The sequence below is a fragment of the Macaca nemestrina genome, chromosome 11 (genome assembly GCF_043159975.1).
Source record: "Macaca nemestrina isolate mMacNem1 chromosome 11, mMacNem.hap1, whole genome shotgun sequence".
NCBI lineage: Eukaryota > Metazoa > Chordata > Mammalia > Primates > Cercopithecidae > Macaca > Macaca nemestrina.
In genome coordinates, this window is record NC_092135.1 from 131995171 (window position 1) to 132017890 (window position 22720).

At 42.2% G+C, this 22720-nt stretch overlaps 1 long non-coding RNA gene across 3 annotated transcripts; it reads right to left on the bottom strand.

Annotated features, from left to right (window-relative positions):
- Positions 1–6076: 6076 nt before the first annotated feature.
- On the bottom strand, positions 6077–21284 carry LOC105473877 (uncharacterized). 3 transcript variants are annotated; one of them, XR_011610150.1, is made up of 5 exons: positions 20620–21284; positions 19220–20088; positions 15839–15972; positions 14572–15208; positions 6077–9618 (listed from the first exon to the last, which is right to left on the bottom strand). It is a non-coding gene; the product is annotated as an uncharacterized lncRNA (long non-coding RNA). The 3 variants fall into 3 exon arrangements; XR_982555.3 differs by lacking the exon at positions 6077–9618 and having other exon boundaries at positions 9756–15208; positions 20620–20851; XR_982557.3 differs by lacking the exons at positions 6077–9618; positions 15839–15972 and having other exon boundaries at positions 9756–15208; positions 19303–20088; positions 20620–20840.
- Positions 21285–22720: the final 1436 nt, after the last annotated feature.

Consider the following 22720-nt stretch of genomic DNA (forward strand, 5'->3'; position numbering starts at 1 on the left):
GTCATTCGATGGGGGCTGTTAGTTATGTAGCCACACCTCCTCTGCCAAAGGTGAGGGTGTGACCTAAAATGGGTTAATGAGACTCTTTCTAGGGATTTTATGTAAAGATGCCGGGAATGAGAAGCCCTCTTTCCTCGGAAGGTGCCAGCCCCAAAAACGAAGCTTCAAGCTGTTTGTGGCTCACATGACCCCAGATCTCTCTCTCTATGGCATCTAGAAAATCATGTGCAGTCCGGAGAAGGACGGTATTACTCAGAGAGAAGGAAAGCTGGGTGACGCAGGGGAGGTAGAGGGCAGAAGGGTTTCTTAAACCAGGCATGAAAACATTACCCATCAAAAGAAATTGATAAGTTTGAGACATTAAAAATTAAGAACTATCCTTAAAGATACCATAAGGTAAAACAACAACAACAACAAGCAGAATCAGGAAAGACATTTGCAACTTCCAGACCAATATGACTCAATCAATAAGAGACAGACAACACAAAAGAAAAATTGGGCGAATATTTGAACACACCCTTCTCAACAGTGGAACTCTAAGTGACCAAAAACATGTGACAAAATGTTCTACATCATTAATAGGCAGAGAAATATACATTAAAACAATTATGTGCCCTTGGGTTTGCAAAAATTGTATGATAATAGCACCAAGTGTTGTCAAGGACATGGAACAATTGGAATTTGAATACCCTGCTGAAGATAATGTAAATTAGTTTAATTACTTTGGAAACAAACTTGAGCAATATCTAATAAAGCGGCTCATCCACAAACTTTTAGCCAATGATTTACTCCTATTTAAGAAGTATACACCCCAGAGATTCTGATATACCAGAGAAAAGCATTTGAACATGGATACCAACATGGGTATCAACATATGAGGATGTTAATAGAAGCCCCAAACCAGAATCAGACTTTATTAGTTTGCCAGGGCCACCATAATAAAGTACTCCAGACTGGATGGCTTAAAGAATCAATATTTATTATCTCACAGTCCTAGAGGCTGGAAGTCTGAGATCCAGGTGTCAGCAGGATTGGTTTCTTCCAAGTCCTCTCTCCTTGGCTTGCGGATGGCCATCTTCTCCCTGTGTCCTCACGTGGTCTTCCATCTGTGTGTGTCTGTGTTCTAATCTCCTTCTTACAAGGACGCTAGTCATACTGGATTAAGGCCCACTCCAATGATCTCATTTTAACCGATTACCTCTTTAAAGACCCTATCTCCAAATACAGTCATGTTCTGAGGTACAAATAAAAACAAATTTTCTTAGAAGGGGAGGAGGAACACAGTTCAGCTCATAACACAAACCAAATGTTAATCAACAGGAGAATGATTCAATACATTATATGTTTAAATAAATTCATAGAATGGAGATGTATTGCAGTGCAAACTATAGGTACTGCAAGGACATGAATGAATCTTACAAAAACAGTACTGAGCCAAGGAAGCTGTGTTGGGCACCAATGTGCCACTCAGATTCCTCTTCAAGGAAGGGCTCCATTGCACCAGCTGCTAGGAGTGCTGTTGGCAGCTGCCATCAGCTGTCAGCTCCTCCAGGGATTGCTTCAGTTACAGAAAACTGCTTCACCCAACGTCACACTCATACCCTGGTGGCCTACACCCACGACTCATCACTGTGGCCATCTTGATTCAAGTGAGGGCAATTCTGGAGGGCGCCATAGATCAACCAAGGTTCTGGTTGGACCTGAATTGCAGCTCAGCCTTTCCTTTTGCTCACTCCTTCTTTCTCCTACCCTTCTCCTACCCCTCCTCTCCAGCTTCCACAGGTGTTGGTCCCAGGGGAGTTATTCATAAATATCCTGTCCTCCAAACTTCATCTCAGAGTCTGGCTCCTAGGGAACCCAACTTTGGATAGTTGGTTTTGGAAGTGGTTCTAAAAGGGAGACTGCATTAGTTTCCTAGGGCTGCTGTAACAAATTGCCACACACAGGGTGGCTTAAAACAAGATAAATTGATCTCTTACAGTTCTGGTGGCCAGAAGACTATAATCAAGGTGTCAGCAGGGTTAGCTCCTTCTGCAGGCTCTGAGGGAGAACCTGTGCCATGTCTCTCTCCTATCTTCTGGTAACAGCGGGCAATTTGTGGTATTCCTTGGCTTGTAGACACATTGTTCTAATCTCTGCATCCATGTTCACATGGCTTCTCCTTTGTGTCTTCTTCCCTTCTCTTTTCTTATAAGGACACCAGTAATTGGATTTAGGGCCTACCCTAATCCAGGTTTATCTCATCTTGAGATCTTTAATTATATCTGCAGTGACTATTTTTCCAAATAAGGTTATTTACAGGCTCTTGGAGACATATCTTTTGGCGTGGGGGAGACGGTGGCGGGGGGGCTACCATTCAACTCACTGCACAGATGATAAGATGGGGTTTTGAAGCTGAATCACCCACCTCCTGGCTGGCAGTGAGGACCCTGTCCTGAGCAAGGCACGAAGTGGAGGTCCAGTTGTTGCCACTTGTCTGGTAGGGAATGGATGGATGGCAGAGCGGTGGAAGGGAGTGCATTAACTGGTCAATGTTTTGGGCAGTTGTGAAATATGGGGGAAGTAGTAGCTCTAAGGACAATTGAATTGGGTGACTTATGTTAAGCTTGATTGATGGTCCAGGACATAGGAAACAAAAATACGAGGACAGAGCAAAGAAAGCATAGAAAGAGCTTCATCTTCTGCAGGAGGAAGACAGAGAGGCCTGAGGACAGGCCCAGGACCGAATGCTCAGCATGGCTGAACTCCTGAGAAGATGGCATTCCCAAACAAAGCAGATCTTTTATGCCAAGTTCAGGGTACTGACTGGGAAAGAATGGGACTGTGACACATGAGATGAGGATGGCTAGATTGGTATCTCCAGAAACCTGGGGTTCCCAGAACTTTCAGCAAGAGCCCATTCCTCCTCAGGAGTTAGCATCTCTTCCTGCACCCCACTTGGGGATGATACAGAGACTTCAGAAACAAAATAACACGCGTTCCCCACAGCATCTGCTCCCACCCACAGCTTGCTGCTTCACTGTAGATAAGGATAAATCTCCAGTCTCCTCCTTTGTCCATTTCTCTACTGGCCAGCTTGCCTATCATTATTGATTCATAAAAATTCTTTATATATTAAAGCTAAAACTCTTTTCACAAAGAGACACAAACACACATACCCACACAAAGTTACCTTAGAGGTGTTTCAACTTATCCCTATCTACAGCCAAGCAGCCAGCGGTGAGTGGAGGGGGGACAGTGCACTGGGCCTGCTGCACACCCACGACACCAAGGCAGTGTGCTCCAGCAGGAGCCCAGAGCAGTCAGTTGTGATGACAAAATAAAAGGCACCTTTCTATTTAGAGAACAAGACAAGGATGCATCTTAATAACACTCTAACTCGACATTATCCTCAGAGTGGCCCAGTGTCCTAAGTGTCTAAGAAGAAGAGAGTTTAAACTTCAGAAAGAATACACAGACGATCTGCAGATTGTCTACCGTGACAACTCAAGAGAATAAATCAACTGAGAAACATTTAGAATTAAGGAATTTTATTAGGTGGCTGAATTGAAAAAATTAAATATATAAACCAAACTTTCTAGTTTTCCCACCTATCAAAAGTGATTATAAAAGCAGTGGAAAAACAGAAGCATAGGAATCAGGAATACAAATAAGAAGAAATACAGAGAGCATATATGATTGTAACAGCAGTTTTTTCTTGTGGAAGAAAAAGATTTGAAAAATAGAGAGTTATATCATGTTTCTGAATGACAAGACAAAATAAAGTATTGCAAAAAGTCTAATTCAAGATTACTGAATTAATTGGTCAATTAAATATTTAGCTATAGCCTTTGGTTTTTAATAACCGAGTCACTAATTGTAAAATATCAGTCAAGTAATACAGAAAAAATGCAAAGAAAAATGAAATGACAATAAGAATTGTACCACTTAGAAATGACTATACCCTTTGGGGTAAGTCTGTCTGGAAATAACACACGTAGATCTGTGTTCACAAGTTTACATTAAGGGAATGATGCTAAACTTCATGTGTCAGAACTTATATTTTTCATGTAATAAAATATCTGAGCATTTTCCAGGTCAAATAAATATATACACATCCTCGTAGAGATCCACCTGGGACGTGCCAATACTTACATAACTGGTCCCCATTGTTACATAACATGCTCCAACCCTGGGCTCCTGTTGTCCTTGTTCTCCATTATTAAAACAGCTGCAAACATCCTGAAGAGTTTCTACATGTAACATAATCCCAATAAATTTTCTAACAGTTTTTTTTTTTCATTTACACCTTATTCCTGCAAGAACGACCATAATGAAAAAATAAAAAAAGGTGGCGGGCACCTGTAGTCCCAGCTGCTCTGGAGGCTGAGGCAGGAGAATGGCGTAAACCCGGGAGGCGGAGCTTGCAGTGAGCTGAGATCCGGCCACTGCACTCCAGCCCGGGCGACAGAGCGAGACTCCGTTTCAAAAAAAAAAAAAAATGTTGGTGTGGATGTGGTGAAAAGAGAACACTTTTACTCTGTTGGTGGGAATGTAAACTAGTCCAACTACTATGGAAAACAGTGTGAAGATTCCTCGAAGAACTAGAAGTAGAACTACCAAATGGTAGCATCCCATTAGCAATCCCACTATTAGGTATCTACCCAGAGGAAAAGACGTCATTATATGAAAAAGATACTAGCACACACATGTTTATAGCAGCACAATTTGCAATTGCAAAAATATGGAACAAGCCTGAATGCCCATCCATCAATCAACTAGTGGATAAATAAATTGTGGTGTACATGTGTGTATATATATACATATATATATGCACACACACCAAATTGTGGTTGTACATATATATATATATACACCATAATTTGGGGGGTGTGTGTGTGTGTGTGTGTATGTGTGTGTGTGTATATATATATATATATATAAAATGGAGTATCACTCAGCCATAAAAGGGGACAACATAATGGCATTCGCAGCAACCTGGATGGTTGGAGACCATTATTCTAAGTGAAGTAACTCAGGAAAGAAAAACCAAACATTGTACGTTCTCACTCATAAGTGGGAGCTAAGCTATGAGGACCAGCAGTTAAACTATGAGGACAAAGGCATAAGAATGATATAACGGACTTTGGGGACTCGGGGCAAAGAGTGGGAGGGGAATGAGGGATAAAAGACTACACATTGGGTAGAGTGTACACTGCTCCAGTGATGGGTGCACCAAAATCTCGGAAATCACCACTAAAGAACTTATTAACTCCTGGCCAACATTGTGAAACCCCATCTCTCCTAAAAATACAAAAATTAGCCGGGCATGGTGGCCAGTGCCTGTAGTCCTAGCTACTCAAGAGGTTGAGTCAGGAGAATCCCTTGAACCCGGAAGGTGGAGGTTGCAGTGAGCTGAGATAGCGCCACTGCACTCCAGCCTGGGTGACGGTGAGAGACTCTGTCTCAAAAAAAAAAAAAAAAAAAAAAAAACTTACTCATGTAACCAAATACCACCTGTTCCCCAAAAACCTACTGAAATTAAAAAAAAAAACTTAAAAAAAAAAAAAAGAAATTCTAAAGTGCATCTGGAAGTATAAATATATGAAATTAGGTGGTAAATTTTTGAAAGAGAACAATGTGAGATATTTGTCCTATGAGATGTCAAAATACTTTATGAAGCGATGACTAGAAAATGAATAGACCAAGTTTCAGAAACAAAGCAATACAACTAGGAAAAAAGTGAAGTATATTCCAATCTCTCATTATAAGCAAAAGATAAATTTCAAATTAAGTAGACAATTAATTTGCAAATGTAAAATGTATTAGGACAAATTATAGGTGACCATTAATAAAATTTTGGGGTTTGAAACACTTTCTAAGCCTGACACTGAAGTCCAAAAGTATAAAGAAAAAATTAGATAGATTTTACTTAATAAAAGAAATTGAGAACTTACACATACAAAACATTATAATTTTGTAATACAGAAGAGTACTGTTTAATAGAAATATGATGTATGAAATAAATGTGAGCCACATGTGTAATTTAAATTTTTATAAATGCATTAAAAAACTGAAAATTATAATTCATGAAATCAATTTCAGCAATGTATTTTATTTAATTCAATACATCAAAAACATTATCATTTCAACATAAAATCAATACTAACAATTATTAATGGGATATTTTACATTCTTTGTTCTCATGCTAAGTCCTTGGAATCTCACATGCATTTTATTTATTACAGCTCATCTCAAGTAAGATCAGCCATATTTCAAGTCTCAGTAGCCACATGTGGCTAGAGGTGCTGTCTTAGCACAGATACAGACTATCAAAAATAAAAGGCAAATAAAAACTTGAATAGATAAGGTATTTACTTTGTGTGTATATGTGTGTCTGCATCTCTTTGTGAAAAGGGTCTGTAGCTTTAATATATAAAGGATTTTTATGAATCAATAATGATAGGCAAGCTGGCCAGCAGAGAAAGGGGCAAAGGAGGAGACCAGGCAATTCACAAAAGAATCAATAAACATATAAATATATCCAAGTATTAATTATCAAATACTGAACATTAAAATATAAGAAATAGATAGTTTTACTTATTAAACTGTGAAATGTTACAGAACAAATTCTGAATTCCTGTGTTAGTAAGAGTATGATGAAATGAATACTTGTATATACTGCTACCGGGAATGCAGACAGGTACAACCCTTGTGGATGGAAATATGTATCAAAAGGTTTAGTACATGTTTCCCTTTGAGGTAGAAATTCTACTTGCAGGAATTTACCTTAGGGGGTGTATTAGTTTGCTAGAAATGCTGTAACAAAACACCACAAATGTGGTGGCTTAAACAACAGAAATTGACTGGATCATAGTTCTGGAGGCCAGAAGTCCAAGATCAAGATGTCAATAGAGTTGGTTCCTTTTGTGAGCTTTGAGGACAAATCTATTCCCCTGCCTCTCCCTTAGCTTCTGCTGGTTTGCTCACAGTCTTTGGTGTTCCATGGCTTGTAGAAGCATCATCTAATCTCTGCCTCCATCTGTGCAAGACGTTTTCCCTGTATACTTGTCTGTCTCCAAATTTCCCCTTTTTGTAAGGACACCAGTCATATTGGATCAGGGCCCACCTTACTCTAGTATAACCCAATTTTAACTAATTACATCTGCAAGAACCTTATTTCCAAATAAGGTCACATTCTAAGGTACTAGGGTTTAAGACTTTAACATGTGGGTTTTTGGGAGACACAGTTCAATGCATAACAGGAAGTGATAAAAGATGTGAACAGACATTTGGTTACTAGAACCACTTCTCACCACCTGTCCTTTCCATCCTTGGCTAAGCCAGCATCATTCTCACTTGAATTCCGCCAGGCAGGCTGAAGGGAGTGTGCCAGGCGGGCTGGAATTGAGCATTCTGAGCCAGCCTGGCACATAGTTTTCCCAATTAGTGGGTCCATGCAATTTAGCTCATCTTGAAGTTAAAGCAATTTTTGCCAATGTTGCTAAGGCTACTACTTCTGTCATTGAGCCACCTTCATCATTTTTTCACAATTCTTCTTCCTTGACACTTAGGAAGTTTCCATTCTGTGTAGAGCAGTCGCCTTTGTTATCATTGAAAACTTAAGAACAGAAAACCGCTCAAAAGTAAAAAGAGAATAAAATAGCGGTATGTTAGCTGTCACCAGCTGGATCTGAGTGTTGAGTTCATGTTGCCTAGGAACTGAAGATCCTCCACATGCTTTTGTGACCAGATGTTGTGAAGAAACCTGGAAAGGGTCTGATCTTATAATTATGCATATGACTGGGACACCCAGGAGGTCATCTAATCAGGAATATGCAGATATATGAGTCAGGACAATTCCTAAGATAGCTATCATTTGGGACCACCAAGAGCGTTCTTAAGAATAGCATCATCTATGGAACTGGAAAAGCTACTGGCAAAAAACAAGTTGTAAAAATTCTCACCATAACTTTAAGGGTGGGGGAAATGGCTTCATTTTAAGGATTGGACTGCTTTTGATCTCAACTGCTTATTCTTTCTTTCCATGTAAGTCACAGGAGAAAAAAGAATCTTGAAATGGAATCTATAATCTGTCCCTTTAAAGAACACATTTGAGTACCCAGTCCTAAGTGGTTTCAAGCACACAACATCACAGGACTCAATAAATAATTGATATAAATTAATGGCTGATGAAAGAAACATATCCACACTGATCTATAATTACTGGAAGCCACCTCATATATTTTTCATAAGAGTGACGTTTCATTGCAGGTTTTTTTCCTCTAAAATTCAGTGTATTTAGAATTTAAATTGCTTTCAATAATTGCTTTTAACTGCTTTCAGTGGCAGAACTTCTCTGTCAATATGGGCATCTGAGAAGCTTGGGATTCAGTGCTTCTTTTATATCTTCTGGTTCTGCCTGACATTATAACCTTAAATGGTGACACCAAAGAAGAAGATTGGGATGACCAGGAACACCCGTCAGGACACTTCAGCTGCCTCCCATTCTGAATGTGGCTTCCACAGAGCCCCAGCAGAACGTCCTTCTTCTGAAGCTTGCAGGAGCAGAAGCCAGGTCCAGATTAGCAGGAGAATGAGTTTACAGCCCAAGCCATCTACAGTGTAGGTGTAGGCCATTGGGTACAGTGTAGACATATGATGCCACACAGAAATCAACTCTGTAAGCAATGACGGAGATTTCAGCTAGTGTTCTGAATTCACTTCCCCAAAACAATCATTCAGACAAATGACAGGAATAAGCAAATCATCAATGACAGCAGCCAGTACCATCCCCTGGTCCTAATCAGGAACCTGACTTTTGTTACTAAGAGCATGGGTTGTGGAGTGTCAGGTAGACTGTGGCACCATTTTTGGCTCTGACCCTTGCTAGCAAGCTGCAACTTGGGCAAGTTACTTTATATTTTTGAGCCTCAGTTTCCTCATCTGTGAAACAGAATAATGATACCTACTCCACAGAGTGATTTAGCGAATTAAGTGAACTGAAGTCTAGAGCTTTTGGTACAATTACTAACAGCATTTGAAAATTAATTGGTACAATCTAAGTTAACAGATCTGTCTCCAAGGTGTGTGTGTGCCCTTTGGTTCACATGTGTTGTATGGGGGGAGTAGTAAAGAAGGAAAGCTCTTTGGAAAGCTTAGGAAATCATCAGAAGAGTATGGAAGCTTTGAACATTACACATACCAATGAAGAACTAGTTCATATAGTGTTTTTCTTTCAGTGTGTTTTGGAATATACAAATTGCCTATTTTCTGTTAAATATTGTACATTGGCAAGTTCTACTTTATTATTATTATTATTATTATTTATTTATTTATTTATTTTGAGATGGAGTCTTGCTGTGTTCCCCAGGCTGGCGTGCCATGGCAGGATCTCGACTCACTGCAACCTCTGCCTTCCGGGTTCAAGCAATTTTCTTGCCTCAGCCTCCCAAGTAGTTGGAATTACAGGTGTTCGCCACCATGCTTGGCTAATTTTTTGTATTTTTAGTAGAGACAGGGGTTTCACCATGTTGGTCAGGCTGGTCTCGAACTCCTGACCTCAGGTGATCTGCCCTCCTCGGCTTCCCAAAGTGCTGGGATTACAGGTGTGAGCCACTGTGTCCGGCCTTCTATTTTCTGTAAGTAAAAATGATTCCTTATAATTAAAGACACATGATAAGCAACATCCAATATTATAACTTTAGCCAGGGGATTTGGCTAATGCAACTGTATATAAGAATCCCAGAAAACAAGTGGTTGCGGAACAAACTCACTTCTACTTCTTTTTCCCATTGCCGTTCCTATTCCTTCTCTTCTTCTCTTCTTACCCTTCTTTTTCTTCATGATTGGCCTGAAAAATTGAACTCTTTGTATCTTAGAATGAAAAAGGGAAATTTTTCTTATTTTGATTTTTCCATGTGTTGGAACCGAACTGTCGATTCTCTCCTGGGCAGGGGTCGCCGCGAAGGATCACCGACACGAGATTCACAGCAGAGAGTTGTTTATTACTAGCGCGCTAGGGTCCCAAGCTCTAAGTTGGCCCTGGGACCCCGAGTGCTTGTTACAGGTTGTTTATATAGGCAAACACAAGTTTAAACACAGCTTAGGGCGCGAAATTCAAACAAAGCTTTAGGCGCATGGTAATTGGGTCTGTCTATGGCCTGAGCAAGGTATCTTGTTCTGATTGGTTGGCGCGGGACCTTAGGAGGTTCTTTCCTGGAATTGCTGATTCCGGGAACATCGGGGACATTGAGGCAGGGTGGGACCCCATGAGGCTAGCAGGGTGGGACCCCATGAGGCTATTTCCCGGAATTGTCTTTCTGTTTGGGTTCTGGGAACATCGGGGGGCTATCCGTGGCCATCTGGGGTTTAAGTTTCATGATGGCCAAGCTTTTTAAATTTTATGAGGCTTAGGAGTTATGAGGCCTAGTTTCACATGAAGCGCATTAAATGTCATATCAAGGCCTCCAGGATAAAGGTGTGGAGGCTGTAATCAAAGGTGAATAAAGCCCTTCCTTTGACTTACAGCTTTGCGTAGAGTCTGGGTAGTTGTTCATGAACCTCATTTTCTTTTCTTCCTGGTCACACAGCCAGACATTTCCCAGTCACTCTTCAAGGTAGGTGTTGCCACAGGGCTGAGTTCTGGCTAGTGCAATGTAGTTGGAAGTAATAGCTGTCACTTCCAGCCCCAGCCTCTCAAACTCTCACTCTTTTCCCTTCTCTGCTGGATTTAACGGATGATCTCAGAGGGGCTCTAAGGCCCAGGGGATACCAGAACTACAGAATGGAAGAGGCGGGCCCTTGAATCCCAAGTGAATAGCTGCCTGCTGAACTCCCACATTCAACTGGGCATGAGCAAGAAATAGACTTTTTTTGCATGAATCCTCAGAGATAAGGGTTGTTTGTCACAGAGTCCAGCCTGCCCTCTTACAGATACAGCCTTTGGGTACTTACATAGGCACGTGATCCTTTTTATCTTCACTGTGTCCTTCTCAAGCACAGAGATTTGCCCAAGGCCTATGGTTGATGTTTGATTAAGCTGGAACTAATCCCCCAGTCCCATAGAATCTCTGATTGAGAAGTTTTTGTTTTGTTTTGTTTTTTCCAGAGACAGGTTTTTCTCTGTCTCTAGGCTGGAGTGCAGTGATGTGATTATAGCCCACTACAGCCTGGACTCAAGTGATCCTCTCACCTCAGCCTCCTGAGTAGCTGGGATTACAGGTGTGGGTCATTGCACCTGACCCCGTGATCAGTAGATTAATGAGTATAATTCTATAAGCACCTTTGCATGACCTCTGTGTGTGCAGGTACTATGCTAGATACTGGGAACACAGAAGTAATTGATCCCCAATGATTGTTTAGTTCAGCTACACAGAATTCTTAAGTTAACATCTATAATAGTGTGCAAAATTAAATACCTTCCCAAACCAGGCAGTAATATCAATATGTAAATCAGGCTGAGCGTGGAGTAGGAAGGTCTTCAGGAAACTGAAGAGTGGAGACATCAGCCAAAGGTGTTTAAATAAAAAATCTGAAAACACCATGCTGGCCTGGCAAAGCACATCTCTGGGTTGGATTCAGCCCACTGGCTCTCAGTTTGTGATCCCTGCTCTGCAGCACCTCTGGAATGGTCCTGTGGTCATTGAGTTGCATGCCATTATAATGGCAACTGCTTAGAGTAGATCTGTGATCTCAGGCCAATTAGAAACCTCAAGATTCAATTCCAAGACTTTTTTTTGTGCTGTCTGAAAAGTGGACAATCTTTTCCCCATTTTTGTTGCATGTGAGATGATGATAGTTCTGGCTCCTGTGACCGTCTTACAACCATGAGTGGAGGCAAGATCCTTATGTCTGAGAATAAAGCCCAGATGGAGAAGGCTGAAACCAAGAAGCACAGAGACAGAAGCCAAGTCTTGGTCACCTGAGCCCTTGATCGAGCTGCTGCTGAATACAATATGCCCCTACTATTTTAAACTTCCTGAACCGATAAATCCCTTATTTACTTAAGCAAACTTGGGTTGGGTTAGGTTTTTGTTTACTTGCAAACTGGTGCACGGTTCTCTTTAAAAGGGGATCTGGTGAATAAAATTTCTCCGACTCCTTAAACACAACAGATGTGCCACAGGGTGGGGCGAAGATCTAGCAACTTCCAAGTCTGAATATCCATGGTGGGGCTCAGTGGTTACACTAGAATTACCAAAATCCTTTCACATTACTGAAAGAGAAGGCAGCCTGTTGTGAAGAAAAGTCCTCCTACACATTTCTGTTCCATCTCTGCAGCATGAAAAGGATGAGACCTCTTGTATGTCCACATTTAATGACTTTCTGTTACTTGATCCTAGAAATAGAGTTGTTTTCAGACAAGAGTCTCCCAATAAAGGAGATTTCTTACCTTCAAAAGACGGCAAGAAAAGAACTCAAGATCTAGGATGGTGGCAGCACAGGCAGAAAATCTGTATTTGATTTTAGGTCTACGTCATCGTCTGCTGCATGGCCGTTGAAGTAACCCTGGTGCTGTGCTACTCATCAATCCACCAATATTTACTGGGCACTGGCTGTATCAAGAACCATGGGAGGCACGGAGATCTTGCAGATTATACCCATCTCCAAGGCTGTTGGGCACCAGAGACACAGGTTGTTTACTCCTGAGATACAGCATTACACGGGAACTAATTTTCCATTTGTTTATAGTTTATGGGAAACAAGAAAGCAATGAATATATTTGAGCCTGGATTATGCATCCTATTCCAGGATTAAGAAAAAGGTACTCAGAGGCAGCAAAAGTAAAAACACACATGAATGCAGCCACGGTTCCCAGGACTCCATGCTGATGCGCATCCAGTCTTTGTTGTCACAAGAGTTGTAACTTTTGTATGTGTGTGTAAGGGCTAAAGATGTATAAACTGGGGCTAATCCTTAATCCACAGTCTGTGATTGATCAAAGATGATAGGTTCAAAACAAAGCTCAAAGCTTTCTTGTACTGTGTTTTGTGCTCTAGGGACTTGGATTCCTTGGCCTTTGTGACACTCTACTTATAACATGCCCATTTGTGGTCAAATGCTACCTTTTATACCCTCTGAGGGAAGAGTAGTCTCATTTATTGTTGTAACTTCCACTATACCTAACATCAGGAAGGAAAGAAGAAAAGAAGTAAAGAAGAAAGGAAGAAAGAATGGAGGGAGAAAGACAAGGGTTTGGAGAACATTTAAATAAATATTCTTGCCATTAATGAAGCGGCTATCAATTTCCTTACTTGTTACATTCAGAATTCAAATAAAAGAAAATTCTCATCTTGCATTTGTCCACATTTTGATCCATAGAGGTGGTTTTCAGTGTGAGAACATCACTCAAGATAGGAGAGGCAACACAGGGCAGAGGAAGGGCCCTACACAGGCCCAGAACATAGTCCCTGCTCCAGCATATCATTGTTGAGAGGTTTTGAGCAAGTACCTTCATTTCTCTGAGCCTTAATTACTTCATTTATAAAATGGGGGCCATAAAACCTGCCTCACAGCATTGCAGAACCAAGTGAGCTAGCATATGTGAAATTGCTTCATAAATGGTAAAATGAAGTCCCCCATAATCATGAAATTGATTTAACGCAAACTTCTTATCTTCCAATTATGTACTTCAGGAGTTCAGCATGGGTCTCATTGGGCTAAAATCAAGGTGTTGGTGGGGCTGCGTTCCTTCTGCAGGCTCTAAGGGGGAATTGATTTCCTTGCTTTTTCCAACTTCTAGAGGCTGCCCATATTCCTTGGCTTATGGCCTCTTCCTGTGTCCTCAAAGCCAGTCATGTTGCATCTATCTGATTCTACTTCCATTTCTTTCTCTGATACTGAGTCTCCTGTCTCCCTTTTCCATTGTGATTCCATTGGACCTACCCAGATAGTCCAAAATAATCTCCCTGTTTTAAGATCTGCTGGTTAGCAACCTTAGTGCCGTCTGCAACCTTAATTCCCCTTTCCATGTGACTTGACATATTCACAGGTTCTAGGAATTAGGATGCAAATGTCTTTTGGGGGCCATTATTCTGTTTACCACAGCAATTTAAATTGAACCTTCTCAAGAGTCTTTAACTTTCTTGATGCTCTTCAAAGAAACTGACTACCGGTTCTGACGGTGTTGGTAAGAGTTTCTACTGCAATTGCAGTGAGCGCAGTGATAGTGAGTTAGAAGGAGTTCCAACTAGTCTCCCACGAAAGAACTAGGAAGCTCAGCTAATTCTTCCTTTTCTTTCATATCCTATGTCAATCAATCATCCAGGCCCCCTAAAGTTTAAAAAATCATCCCTTCTCTCCATCATCACTATCACTCTCCTCACCTCTTGTTGGGACCATATTGTTCCTTTGTTTCCATTCTTGACTTGACCACCAGAGAGACACAGGGCAATCTCCTAAATCCAAAATCTGGCATTGGTCTTGTGATAAGGCTGTTCAGTGCTTACGTGCTGCTTGCAAGATGAGTTCCAAAGTCCTCTGCCAGGCCACCGAAGTCCCCCTGCCCACCTACTCAATCTCCTCTCCTCCACATACATCTCACCCCTTACTCCAAACTCTAGCCACACGCATCGATTTGCTGATGCTCACCCTGTGTTTTGGTTCATGCTCCATCTTTTCTCATTCCCCTGGGCCATGTGCTGTCCCTTTTGGGGACTCCTATAAAAACGGTGCGTACCTCCATCAGTAAACTGACTGCGTTTTAATTCTCCATTTCTGTATCTTCCTCCTTGGCTATATTGTAACTCCTTACAAGTGGGCACCAATTCGCATGAATCTTTGTAACTTCAGTACTCTGCATTAGGCCCATACATAGTTGGCGCTCAATCAGGGCTAGGTTAATGAATGAATTGAGTAATAAATTAAAGAACAAATCAATGAGTAAAAGGAGAAGGTAAATATGAGAGGGTGTGTCTGAGCACATGAGCCAAGGGAGAATTGCCATTGAGGTCCATCTTCTATGCAGCCAGCTGCTCGAGCAGCAACAATTTGAGAACAGCAAAATGCACTTAGGGGAAAATCACTGAGACCTTCCATTAAGGTTTGATGTGCAATGATGGGTGGCCATGAACTTGCATAGCAGCATGACAATCCCAGGGAACAGAGTCCTCGTGCAAACAGAACCTTTCCACACATGAAAAATGTGATGGTTGTTCATTTGACTTTTATTGAGTCCCACCATGTTCCAGTCTCTGCTTCTGGCACTGGGGACACACTGGTGAAAAGGCTAGAAGGGGAGAGAGACCATCAGTGATGTGTAGCACTGTACCGAAGGTACTAATGTCAAGTAGTGGTCAATGCAATGATGAAAAACAAGGCAACCTGACATGACAAAGTGGCTAGGGTGATGAGCAGGGGTCTCTGGATGATAGAATGACTGAACAGACACTTGGAAGAAGATAATAATAATCAATATAATAATGATGGTGATGGGGCAGACACAGTGGCTCACGCCTGTAATCCCAGCACTTTGGGGGGCCAAGAAGGGCAGATCACCTGAGGTCAGGAGTTCGAGACCAACCTGACCAACATGGAGAAACCCAGTCCCTACTAAAAATACAATAAATTAGCGAGATGTGGTGGCCTATGCCTATAATCTCAGCTACTCAGGAGGCTGAGGCAGGAGAATCACTTGAACCCAGGAGGAGGAGGTAGCGGTGAGTCGAGATCATTGAGATCATGCTGTTGCACTCCAGCCTGGGCAACAAGAAAGAAACTCCATCTCAAAAAAAAAAAAAAAAAAGGATGAGCACTTCAGAATGCTTGCTGTGTGCCATGCACTGTTTTGAGTGCTTTATCTATATTAACTAATTAAATATCTCCAAGGATGATATAAATTTCCATTAGTTACACTTACATTTGTCAGATTTCTACTTAACAAAGAAGAAAACTCTATTTTCTATTTGCACAGAGAGGTCACTAGGTTCACATAGCCAATGGTGAGTGGTGGTCTGACTCTTCAAAGTCCAAGCTCAAATCATAATTTATTTGCTGTTAATAATAATATTGATAGTATTAATAGTTATAATCACAATGGTGAACAGTTCTTAAGAAAAATATTGCTAGGTGTGCTTTACATAGGGTTAACTCATTTAGTTTTCACAAGAACTCTGGGTAGATACTATTTTCATTGTTTTCTAGATGAAGAAATAAGCTCAGAGAAGTTATGAAAGTTGCTCAAGATTACACAGGTAAAGTGGTGAATTTGGAATTTTCACCCAGGCAGTCCTCTTTTGCAGCCTGAGCTCTTACCCTTTGCCTTGTACATTTTTAGGCAGCCAGGTACTAGAAGATCTAGGGGAAGGAGTTGTATATATAAAATGAAAAGCACTAAGAGCCCAAGAAGGAATCAAGGGAGAGAGCACAGGGAGATAAGGTCATAGGTTGTTGTAGACAGGGTCATAGGTTGTTGTAGATTATCATTTGGAGTGGGTTGTTGTAGATCATCATAAGGAGTGGGTTGTTGTAGACAGTTGTTTGAAGTGGGTTATTGTAGACCATCATAGGGAGTGGGTTGTTATAGACTATCATAGGGAGTGGGTTGTTGTAGAACATCATAGGGAGTGGGTTTTTGTAGATCATCATTTGGAGTAGGTTGTTGTAGACCATCAAAAGGAGTGGGTTGTTGTAGACTATCATTTAAAGTGGGTTATTGTAGACCATCATAGGGAGTGGGTTGCTGTAGACCATCATTTGAGTGGGTTGTTGTAGACCATCATTTGGAGTGTATTGTTGTAGATCATCAAAGGGAGTGGGTTGTTGTAGACCATCATTTGAGTGGGTTGTTGTAGGCCATCATTTGAAGTGGGTTGTTGTAGACCATCATAGGGAGTGGGTTGTGGTAGACCATCATAGGGAGTGCGTTGTTGTAGACCATCATAGGGAGTGGGTTGTGATAGACCATCATCTATGTGGGTTGTTATAGACCATCATTTGAAGTGGGTTGTTGTAGACCATCATAGGGAGTGGGTTGTTGTAGACCATCATAGGGAGTGGGTTGTTGTAGATAATCATGGGGAGTGGGTTGTCATAGACTATCATCTGTGTGGGTTGTTGTAGACCATCATAAGGAGTGGGTTGTTGTAGATCATCATAGGGATCATTTGGAGTGGGTCGTCGCAGATCATCACAGGGAGTGGGTTGTTGTAGACCATCATCTGTGTGGGTTGTCGTAGACCATCATAGGGAGTGGGTTGTTGTAGACCATCATTTGAGTGGGTTGTTGTATACCATCATGTGCAGTGGGTTGTTGTAGACCATCATTTGGAGTGGGTTGCTTTAGACCATCATTTGGAGTGGCTGTTGTAGACCATCATATGCAATGGGTTGTTCTGACTACAGTGGGAAGCCACCTGACAGTTCTGAAAAGGGGACTGATATAATCCAAGAAGTACTTTGAAGGGATGACTTTGGAAGAGGGTGTGGAGAATGGATCCTGTGAACAAATTGGAAGCCAACAGACTAGCTAGGAGCTGTCACCAACTTCTAGAAAAGATATGGTGGCACCTTGGATGAAGGAGGTCAGCAGCAGTGACCAGAGAAATGGTCAGATTTGGACTACACTGAATCAGATTTGGAGGCAGAAATGACAAGAGTTACTGGTGGACTGGGCCAGGGAAAAAAGAGAAGAACCAAAGGTGACTCCAGGATACCGGTCTGAGCAATTAGTTGGCCAATAGTGTAAAGAGCTGATGTAGGGAAGAGATGCAGGTTTGGAGTGAGGGTGTGGCTTGGAATCAAACACTCTGGGACCTATTAAGTCAGAGGTGCTTATTAGACACGTGAAGGGAGACATTAAGGATAATCCTTGGAGATTCCTTAAAACATGACTTCTCCCACCTTAAGCTTAAGGTATAACTGAAGAAGGCTCCTGGAACAGCCCAACTTCTCTTTGAGCTTCATCTGGGCCAACCTGTCTCCCCATGTCTCTTACTCTGAGTGACTCTGAGTGCGTGCCTGTGTGTATGTGTGTGTGCATGTGCACACGTGCGCCTCATGAGGTTCAGCAAAGACGGTGAGCAAAAAGACCCTGGAACCAGATGGTCTGGACTTCCAGCCTGTCTCCACCACTCGCTGGTTATGTGACCATGGGTAAATTACTTAATCTGTTTGTGCCTCAGTTGTAAAATGGGGATGATGATACCGGTAGCACCAACTCACAGGTTTCTTGGAAGCTTCAGTGAGTCAGTACAGGTAAAACACTTAGAAATGTGCTGACATATACCAGGTACTCAACAAATGTTAGCTAATGTCATGGGGGAGTGTGCACCCATGCACATAAATGGAGAGAGTGTTTGTTATTGGAGAAACGTTAAAAATAGAAATTCTTTATTGGGAAAATTGTCGAACACCTTCCTGCTTCAGATATCACTATTACAGTATGGATATAAGGGGCAAAAGCTGAACAGATCCTTGCTTGTTGGATACCACATCAAAACAGACTCGAACCTCCTAATAATAGGTACCTGTTTCTTCCTTAGCTAACAGTCTCAATTTTTACAAGACTGAATTCCTTGCATGTGGAGTTTTGCCTTAATCATGTCTGAATTTGTAGTCCCCAGTCCAGAGGCTGGCAGCCAGCTGATACCGGACAGGGTTCCCAGGGGCCAGCGCTCTGTGGAGCCCGTTCGCCCCTTGGAAAATATCTTTCCCGTCAGGTTACTTTGGGGGCAAATATTCAATTATCTGGGGCTGCTTGGCTATTTTTGTCTCTGACATTTGAACCCACTCCACTCAGAGACCACTCTGCGGGATGGTAATATTTCTAATAATCCTAATTGTTCATTGCTTTTCATGTTCCCTTTTCCATTACACCTCACCGCTCATAGCCTTCATGCTTTTAAGTAACATTCGGCATCTTCCCTGTGTTGGGATGGGTTTATCGTCCCCCAGATTGGAAGGAAGATGGAGCAGCTCTGCTAACCCAAGTGGGCCTGGAATGTGTTTTTCTTCCCATGCCATTACCACATAAAAGTGGTCAGAAATCACTCAGAACTTATTTTGTTTTCTCAAGCAAAGTTTCGGTAATTCAGATAAAAGGGAAGAAATAGGTTCTTACTGCCAGGAGCTCTAAACTGGGATAGAGGTCATATAGGCCAAGGTCATATAGGCCAAATGGACAACTATGTGAATTTTTAATATACAAAGTAGTTTCATTTTCTCCCACACTCAAAAGCTGAAGCACCGTTGGGCTGCAGTCAGGGCAAAAATATTTCCCCAAAAGCCCAGTTCCCCTCACCTCGTTTGCTTTGTCTAGTAGTATTTGAATGCAGATATTTAAATGCAGTTTCCTCTGAGCCTCTTTGAAATTATCTACTTTACCTTTCATCTCCTCTTTCTAATTCCTTGCTCATCGACATCATTGACAAGCTTGAGTCAAGGAACTTGTCTGACAGTTGAGAGATGTTAACACATTGCTATTAGAACACGGTCTTGTATAAGGAGTTGACTTCTGTCTCAGCAGTGGTTCACATTTACTGATTCTTTACTCTTTAGGAGGCCTGTGCTTTACAGATATCTGCAGGCAGTGTTATTGTCAGAGGTGAAGACACTAGGCTTATAGAGGTCAGGAAACTTGCCCAAGGTTGCCCTGGAACCTGGGCTTTAATACAGGCTGATGTGCCTCCTGAGACAGAACACTTAATGACTATGGCATTCTGCTTTACGCTGAAAGATTTAGTATAAAGGTATGAGGCAAATTGTCATTGTTTACATTTATGTAGGTGGACATCAAATCCTTTGGTCTCGGAGTCTGTGTTATTCTTGGTCTTTGTTAATTGACATCTCTATTCTCTCTCTCCATCCCCAACTCCATCTCCACCTCCATTCTCATCTCCATCTCTGTCTCTGACTCCATTTCTGTCTCCATCTCTATTTCTGCCTGTATCACCTACTGTTTATTCTTGTTCCAAGTTCTAGTGTGGGTTCTTGCATGCAAAGCAACTTGGATACCTGATAGAAAGTTCGCTGAAAAGCTTCACGTGGCCCCTTGCACCTGGGATGACTGAGGAAAGCTCCTCACGACCATGAAAGAGTCGAAAGCTCCTGCTTTGTCCCCTGGGTGTCTTGACTCAGCTCTGCTCTTCTTGCTGCTCTCCTCTAGGCCTCCTGCCGGAGTGACATACCATCCCCCATGAGTCATCCACGTGTCCTTCTCCAACTCATCAGCCATTGTGCTGACTCTTTACCATCACAACCACCCTAAATCTGAGGACATTTCATCACCTCCATGGCCCCACCCTAGGAAGTCCAAGCCACGCTCATCTCTAGCCTGGACCACCGGGCAACACAGAACCCCACCAGTCCCCCGGTCACCTCCCAGTCACTTGTGTGTGCTGCAGCCAGAAGGATGGTTTCAAATACTCACAAAATCACTCCTTTCCTTGCTTAAAACTCTGGGAGGCTTCCCACGATATGCAGAATAAAAGCCAAAACCTTTATAAGGGCCTACAAAGTCCCATATAATCTGACTCCTGGCTATTTTCCCACTCATTCTTTCCTCTCTCTACCGCCTTCACTCAGTCCTGGCAAGCTCACTCCAGACTTTCGCTTCTCCTGTCTGCCTGGGCTGCATTTGCTCCCTACCAGGTCCTCTTTTCTGGCTCTCTTGTTTCACTCAGGTCCCTGCTCAGTTCTTACCTCTGCAGAAAGACTTCTTTGGACCGTAGATCTGAAAAAAAACCCATCCTGCCGCTGTCTATTCCTTTCCCCTGTTTTATTTTTTATATTACTTGGCACTACTGGCATTTTTGTTTGCTGTTTTTCTGTCCCCCTGTCTGGGATGTGGGCTCCCTGGGGAAGGGGTGTGATCTGCCATGTTCACTACTGTAGTACCATGCCTGAAACAGTGTCACAAAAGCTGTGACATCAGAAAGACTCATCAATGTAGGGCCTGGTAACTTACATTATACAACACATCAGAGAGAGCCAAAACTCTGCCCTGGTTCCGTCAGTGACCCACTAAGATGCCAATTGCTTAATCCTTTGAGCAAGATGTTAATTCTTATATAGTGAGGCCATTGGGATATGCACCTTAACATTCACCACAATTGAGTCTGTTCTGTGCAGTTTCCTTAATATGCTTAAGTACAAAAATGGTATTCCCCTGAATGTCTTCTGGATAACTGAGAAAAGAGGTGTTTTTCCTACAGTAACTAATCATGTCAGAATAGAAACTGAGATCTGTGGTTATTACTGCAAGGCCCCATTCATGTTCCATTCTCTTCCTTGGAGAAAGATGGCAGTGGGCAAAAGAAAATCAGCTTTCTTTCACATTTAATGAAAGGATGAAAATAATTCCTTTAAGATAGAGTTCAGAATGGCAACTATATCAGGTTAAAAAGAAAGAACAATGATGATAAAGACATTTATGTAAATACAATAGTAGGATTCATTTATAGTTAGAAAAGAGTAAATCACGTTGGTTGAGATCGAACAAGAGAATAAGAATTGGGACAATCTTATAAAAACCCTCACTTGAATAAAGCAAATTGTGAAAAACTCATTAAAATTACAGCCATTGTAATAGAATAAAAGCATCTGTCCCCTTCATATACCCATTAAAATGTCACGTTTTATTACTCAGGCTCATGGACAGTTCTTTAAGTTTATAGCATTGGTAGAAGGATAGTTCCCTGGGGCTGGTACTGATATTTTCACATTCCCAATTTATTCAATACAAACTTAATCTCTAAAGAGGCATGGAGCTCGATAGATGCCTCGTGAGGTCACCCACAGGGGATCTGGGAAGATGTGAAGCTTAAATAAAGGGCCAAGGACAATCCAACCTGAGGCCAATGGCCATCTGGCCATTGAACCTTGAACTCAGGACTGGAGAAAGAACTTCTTGCTTGAGGCCAGAAGAGACACAGAGAGACCAGAGTCTGAAGGAGCTGTGTGGCCCCAAGCGGGCTGGAGGCATGGGGGCTACTGGGCCCTGGGGTTGCCCATTCTCTGGAAGTGAACAGGCAATTCACTGCTTTTTAGAGGGATTCTTTGAGGACACAAGTTGCTAGGAAAGCTCTCCTGTAACCCAAGGGATCTCAGTAGCTCAGAGCCAGTATGGTGCAGAAGGAGCCCAAGCTCTGGGCAAAATTGCTTGTATTGACCTTTTATTTTTTTCCTTCTCGCCCTCCTTGTGTAGACAACACCAGGCAATGAGCCTTGGAGATGAAATCCAAGAGCCTCCCCCCGGTGGTGTGACCACTTCTCTGTGTCTTTGCCAAGTTCCTGCCTGTTCTCCTTCAATCCCAGCACAGCACATTCACCCCCACCCAGCAGGCTGTGTTTTTACCTTGTTCCTGTTGGGTGACAGCATTTCTTCTAACAGCACTTCTTCTCAACTGGAGAACTGCCATGTTCTTCAGACCCACCAAGAGATCCTAGTTCAACGGTCTAGGGTGGGCCCTGGAGCTTCATTTCCAGCCTGTGCTCCCGGAAATGCTGGTGCAGGTGGGCAAAAGCCACACACTGGAAAACACTATTGGGAACATATGGTGGAGGCTCACCATCGGCAGGGGAGGCAGGCACCTCACTCTCATTGCAGGGCTGGCAGCAGCAAGAAAGACCGCTTCCCGCTTCCATCCTCTGCAAAGCGAAACCCCAAATTCGTGGACCTGAATTGGAAGCGACTAAAGGTATTGGAGGGAAGAAGGATTCTAATTGGGTTGGTACATCCAGCATGGCTGGTCCTTCAGGATTCCCCCCATAAAATCCAAACGGGTGACAGGGTCGCACTTTA